The following is a 7,148-nucleotide window of genomic DNA, read 5'->3' on the forward strand; positions in this document are numbered from 1 at the left end:
AATCAGTACCTTCAGGGATTTTTCTGTGTTGGAAGGCAATGGCTGGTCCTGGTTCTGTTCTTTTAAATGAAAGAAGACGATCGCTCTGATTAAACTCAGTTTGCTTTGATTAGGGCTGAGAGTGAGATAAAGCCAGAGAAGAACTGGGTTTGTGCTTATCCTGAACTAATCTTAAACAGGGCGTGCGCACACGTGTGCGCGCGTGTGTGTGCGTGTGAGGTCAAAGGATACTTTGAGACATGCCTGTGTAGTGTGAGCCAGCGTTGAGATGGTGCCTGATTCGAGTGGCGTGCTGGCATGGACATCCTAATAGTGCATGAGCTACAACCTGGACACAGTCAAAAGCATCAAACAGCATGTAGATTACATAAATACACTAAATAACAAAATATTTCATATACATATTCGGAAAATCCTTCTAAAAGAATCTAAAAGGAATATTTAAGCCCATGATTTAATGGCAATGATTTGGGCACCTTAGTTAAGTTGTGTTGGGTTTGTGACAACCGGTAAATGTGAGTGTCCCAAATACTGTTCAGACTTGAAACACGATCCGCCTTTACATGGGATCCTGCTGCCTCTGGAATTGTTTCGGACCGGCATGGAATGAGTTAACACCATGGTGTCCTGTGGCTCCCAAGGGTGACGCACAGTCTAAGACATGGAATCTTTAACAGGAAAAGCAGTCTGAAAAATGTCCTAGCACGACTAGGCCCAAGGTGCATTTTCCTTGGCTGCCCACAGACATTCTTGCACTTGTTTTTCCAATTTGCCGGAGCTGCAGTGAGACTTTTCCATTTGGAGATGGCTGCAGATTCCGCTTTTACTGGTTCATATTATCATCAGGGGACTAATTTTCAGGACTCTGTAATTCCATTCGCTTTAGTGATGCCCAAAAAACTTTCTTCACTCTTCTATGGTGCTAAAAAAGTATGGAAGGGTTTTTGCCCTTTATGGTGGTATACATGTTGTATTCTAATACATCTCAAAACATATTAGGAATTAATTTGTTTATATATTTGACCAATCGCAGCCAGTCAGCCAAATAAATTTTTAATGCATTACTGAAAAGAAAAAACGTTCGTGTTTGCAGTATTAGCGTCATCTCACTTAGCTGTTCTGTTTGTCTTTGCTCTGCCTGTTTGAGTTTCAATATTTAGACAAACCAGTTTGTTGGAGTGTAAATATATTGGCGAGGAGTCTGGGCCTTCCACCTTAAACCCTGTCTAGTATTCTTGTATGTTTGTTTTAGGTGCGGATCGCCTTTCCATTCTTCCACGCGCTCGCGTGTTCCCTCCTTACACACATGTTAATATTCAGTCCGAGTGGCTTTGCCATCGGAGGCTTTTGAGAGACTCGCCGCTCTGACCATTCACTGGGGCCCCAGACTGGGCTCCTCTATTCACACCCACCCTCCCAGTCCATGGCACGGTGTGGACGGCTAGCGCGAGAGCGAATGGAAGAGGAGGAAGAGGAGCGCCTCGGATGCAACCTGTCTTCTAGAATTGGCGTGCAAATGCCACTGGCCGCCCAAAGCCCGGCGATCCCCACGGAGGGCCACCGCCTCAATCCTTCCGCGTGTCCCCTGAATTTTTCATAGGTCAGCCTGCACAATGCATGCCTAAATAGCTGGGCTGTACCAATGGAAATCAGCAGTGGGGAGGATGGGTTGGTGGGGGGAGGGATGCCCCCTGCACAATAAGAGTAAAACAAAGATTTTAGTATCTTTTTAAGCAGAGCTCAATCTACTCATCTAATGAAAAGGGGGAACTCTTTTGGGGGCTTTTTTCTTAGAAAGAAGGATTGGGGCAAGAAGAGGGGTAGTAGGAGAAGAGGGGTAGTAGGAGAAGGGGGGTAGTAGGAGAAGAGGCTCAGTTGTTCTGAGTTGTCTTGTGCTTGGGAAAGACCACTGTATCGTTTTTGGCCCAGGTGGGGGACATGTCTTGCCGGGGTTGTGGAATACCTCTCTTTGTCTAAATTGTATGGGGCAAGTACTGTGGGCCAGTTCAGGAGGTTGGGATACATTTAATGATTCTTTTATCCCTTGTGCTTCCAAAATCAAACTGGAAAGCTTACCATATGAATGGTGAATGGTTTTGAGCAGCGGGACAGAAAAGGAACGTGTGCACTGGGAGATAGGCTACTAGTGACTTACAAATATACATATAGTGCCGCATATAATGAAGCAAATGAAGAAAAACATACAGATTAGCAGAGAACCTCTCCTCTCTACTGTGAAGGGATGTTCTATCTAGACACAGTCTTAAGCCTTGACTCAGGCCTCATGAGATCTCTGTGGTGATACTTGGATCTGTATGCTGAGTAAATATAGACAGTGCGCCTGGCTAGCGCACGACGGAAAGAGATAGCAAATCTGGCCCTGGTCCCATCTGCGTGGGTATTTGATACGCTAGATGAAAGACTGGATAACTTGGATTTGACACGCGCTCCCTCTTCAACAAAGGGAAAGGCTTCTTGCTCTGTAGTTGTGCTACCAAGCGATAGTTCTGCCCATGATGTGATGGATGTTTTGTATCTCTGGTCCTTGGTGACTGTATAACCTAAGCCAAAAACTGGACCTAATCGACGTCCCAAACACATGATTCATGTCAACCTGCATTCCAAGTCTTCTTGCCCTTGGTCCACCACACTATCCATGAGTCAAGGCAGAGAGGGAATTGGAAACCATAACTGCTTTGGTTTCTTTTTTAGTTTTAACTCACTTTTCATTCAGACTCCGCCTCCGCCAGCTGTTGACTGGCCTCTCCGGAAACGCTCTGTGAGGTCATTATCAGGGAAAGCGGCTTTCGGCAGACTGGGGCGGAGCAGCGACGTGTAGCAGCAGTAAGAACCGGAAGAGGCGCTCTGAGCGGGGAGGCTTCCCCTCTCGTCGGCCTGCCGTCGTCTCCCAGTGACCGCGTCCAGATGTGGGCTTCAGCTCTCACACGCTAGCCATGGAGAAACCTGGGCCGTTATCTGAAGAGCACGAATGATAAAACTACTGCGATAGCAGGAAATGGAAGAGCCGTTACGTCAGAATGTTTGAGAAGAGGGTCATGGTACTTTGAAGAGGAAGTAAACTGATGTTTGTTTTACCGTAGTGTGGTCATGATGTGAAGTTTGAATTTTGGTATGAGTTTTGAGGAAAGACCACCAAACTAATCTGAACACAGTCTGACACGCATATACAATCATTTATGTAATCAGGTCCTGTCTGGTGCAGTAGTGCATTACTCCTCAGACGTCATAACCTGTGTTCATTCAGTGTTGTCTTGGCCTCATCTGTTTCAAAATCAATGTCAAAAGGAAGTGAAACGTTTAAGGTGAGTGTGCTCTTAGGTATGGCGTAGGGCTCTTGGGCTGATTAATACAGAGGGAAAGGCACTCGAAGAGACAGCCGAAGGCAAACAGTTCATTTGTCTGGCTCTCACATAACCCCCAGTGGAGAGGTGGCTGATGATTAATTAATCAGCAAACTGGCAGTCTTGACTGAATTATTCATCCCTAGTGCTGTCTGTAATTTCTGAATCTCCATATTAGATTCCTGCTCCGGTGCTGTGTCCTTCAGTAAGGTTACTAGATAAGTGGTCAAAATGAGAGAAGGAAAAGGATAAGTCTCGATTCTCACTTCCTGAAAGATTCTGTTCCAACTCTTGACTATGCCACTGTCTTTACTCTTTGGTTCACTGGAGCATTTATGGATGGCAGAGCCCTTTAAGTTAGTTGTGTAACCTGAATTTGACTCTAAATGTGTCCAGGGAAGTACCACCTCCAAAACTTTAGCTGTCAGAACTTAGCAGTCAGCCTCATTCCAGGGGAGCTGTTTATCACCCATTCATAGACTCATCTGTCTGTGTGTACCAGACAGTACACGCAGAAGCCGGGAGCCTTGATCCCATAAACAACACACAGTCCAGTTACCCGATAAGGCTTGAGATGGAGATGTGGCGTTGAAAGGGAATCTGCTGAGAGAGAGAGACACACACACACACACACACACACACACACACACACACACACTACATAAACCTCATCAGACACAACGAAAGCATATACCACAGTTATAAACGGCATTTCAAAACCTCGTACTGTTTTGCAGGCGTTTTTCCTTTGGTTTCTCCGTGTCCTCCAGGGTGTAGTTAGACCCTCGTAGGGTACAGGGTGTGGAAAAGGCTTAACGTTCTATCACGTTTAACATGCTCATGCGGAAGAAAAAGGCCTGCAGTGGGATTAGTGTTGGGTTTCCTCTCCCCTGCCCCTTCCGCTGAGAGTGACGGCATTTGCAGTGTGTGCACTCTTGAGGAGGCTCGTTGTAATTAGCCTATTAGAAGTGCTCATCTTTCAGGGTCAGGCCCGAGCCTATCATCTAGAGCTCGGCTTGTGCAGTGGGGGCGGGGCGCTTTTGTGAAGCTGTGCTTTCAGTTTGATCGACTTTTCCCCGCCTATGTCATGAAACTCTTCCTACATCTCCTCACTGAGCCACAGATATCGCTCTAGTATCGTCAGTCCCTTCGAAATAATTAAAGTCATACAATTATAATCTCAAGATGACTTCCTCTAAAATAGCATCTTGATAGCATTTAGTGGGATTCTCAGCGGGGCTCTAACGAGCTCCAATCTGGAGTAATCCCCGATGGCTGGCCGGATGGCAGTCAGCGCTGGGGTTCTGGTGCTCGCCACGCTCTCGTACGTATCGGAGGAGACCGAGAGAAGCACGGGGGGCACCACCAAACATGAGAGCCAGAGAAGGTTTTTAAACCCTAAAGGTTATCACGGTGGTTTGGTTTTATTTTGACTTCCAGCCATATTTATGCTTGTTTTTGGCTACTGAGTGAGGTCAGTTTTCAAGCAGGCCAAAAATTAGGTGTGATGTTTTCTCCACACAGAAATCTTCTTCTTTCAACAGAGAAGAACAGACCCACAGTAATGCAGGAGAAAACTATTTAGCACTAAAAGCAATAACACCCCTACCTCCACCCCCCCCAATACACATACCTCAGAAATCTACACCATTCGATGATCAACTCGTCAGAAGTTACCTGCTCCAAATAAACCTTGCAAATGCAAACAAGCAAACAGTTCCTACTACTCAGGTGCTTAGGCCATGACCTGGCTGACAGGTACAGACTGCCTTTCTAATGACCTGTCTGTCTCAGCCAATTGGACTGGTGGAGAGAGCTACGCGTCTGAACAACAGCTCTAATTGGTCTGTTTATAGGCAGACGTACGGAAGCTCTGTGCAGGATAAGTGGGCAAGCTGGCTTAGCACAAAAGCAGGAACGGAAAATCCACACGATGCACAACGAGACACTCCTGGCTGCATGATTACAGCCAGTGGACTGTAATGAGACTGACAGCAATGTAAGAGTCTGTAGGAGTCAGCGATGCCATGTGAAGACCTCTGAGAGGACGTTAAAGGAGTTATAAAGAGGCTGTTAACCAGCTGATAATGCAGCTGAGGTGTTATCACAGTTGCTGCAGTACTGTAGTGTAGTTATGAGAGGCAGGCAGCAAACCCACACAAAGAGAGTCAGGTGTCCTCCACTCCTGTGTCCAGTGCTCAGGGGCTTAGCGTCTCGATTTCATTAGCTGTGAGTGTCACAGGAGGATTGTACATTAGGTCTTTAATTTAGAGTTTAGCCAGAGGCTCTCTCTCTCTCTCTCTCTCTCTCTCTCTCTCTCTCTCTCTCTGTGTGTGTGTGTGTGTGAGCATGCTATGAATGGGGGCTGTGCCAAATGCTTAAATCTTAACAAGGATCAGTACAATTCTCCTTGCTTCAACTCAGTACTTAGGCAGGCAGCTGGGAAACCTGGTCTGATAACAAGCACAGATATAATCACTGGGGTTGCTGAGGTTATCCATCACTGCTTTTTGAACGTAATCCCAAGTCAGTCTTCAAATGTAAAACACTGGAACCCTTCCACTGCAGATGACTTCACATGAGTCCAATTTACAGTGAAGGATGCATCTGCTCCTGGAGAGAAATATGGCCCGTTACGGTAGGATGATATATGCTGCGCCCACGGTGATGAGGTCATGTGCTGAAACCCTGGGCACACGGTGTGACCCCAGCGGTGTTCTGTAGCAGTCATGAGACAGAGCTGTGGCATCTTCCGGCTCAGAATAGCCGGTCTGCTCCGGCAGTTGGCTACGCTAGCGTGCCCCGATGCAAACGGAGCCGGATTAATCTCCGACAACCTTGCACCTTGGCCCCTGTCGCTCTCGTCGTTCATCTCTCTCCACGTCCCGTCCACAGACCCGCGTCGTTTGTTGCTCCTGTTTGTTAACATTCCACCATCCGTACACGCTGCCCCCTCACTTCTCCTGTAAAGAACATCTCCAGCTGCTCCCTCCTCTCGCAAGCACCCAAAAATACCTCGGCACACATCACGCACAGAAATATACACACCCTGGCCACGCTGCCAGGCAAATGCCTGACATTGCTTCCACTGGGACTAAAGGAACTGAAATAAAGCCGGCCCACAGTCTGCAGCTAGTTCAGGCCAGGCAAGCCTCCGGCTTACTCGCGCGTGTGAAGACCCTGGCTTCAGATCAAAAATAATAAAGACTGCCAGTCATCTAACAAGTCGTGTTACTGTTAAAATAGAAATGTATGCAAGGCTATAATTCAGCTTGTTGTGATGAGATGCTAAGAAGATAAGAAATATGGTATGGAACATAGAAATGAAATCGTATTGCTTATTGCACATTACTTTATAGTGTATATTCAGGTGTCGGTGGTTTATATATATATCAGAGCTCCATGCAGAGTTTGTACTGTGTAAAAAGCAGACCAGTGTTAACATTACTCTTCAGTTAATTTTATACATGTTAAAGGAAACGATGCCAAGAACATTTTGTAAATGTGTTTTGTATGGCACACGTTTGTGAGCGTACAGTATTCCTGCATTACCTCATGTCTGGATTTTAACTCCGACACTGCGGAGGGCATCCTCCTAACTGAACCACGATAGTGGTGGGGACATCAGCACCGTTTTTGAATGCACAATAAGTTTATGGTTTATGTTGCTATATTTTATTTATTAAAAGGCAAGATCCAAAAGTGCTAGAGGCTTAGAACAGTATGGAAATGAATCATGTTAACTGCTCCCCACCAAGGGGTCTCCAAGGCTGAAGTCACCTGCAC

This window comes from Electrophorus electricus, chromosome 17 (genome assembly GCF_013358815.1).
Source record: "Electrophorus electricus isolate fEleEle1 chromosome 17, fEleEle1.pri, whole genome shotgun sequence".
NCBI classification, from domain to species: Eukaryota; Metazoa; Chordata; class Actinopteri; order Gymnotiformes; family Gymnotidae; genus Electrophorus; species Electrophorus electricus.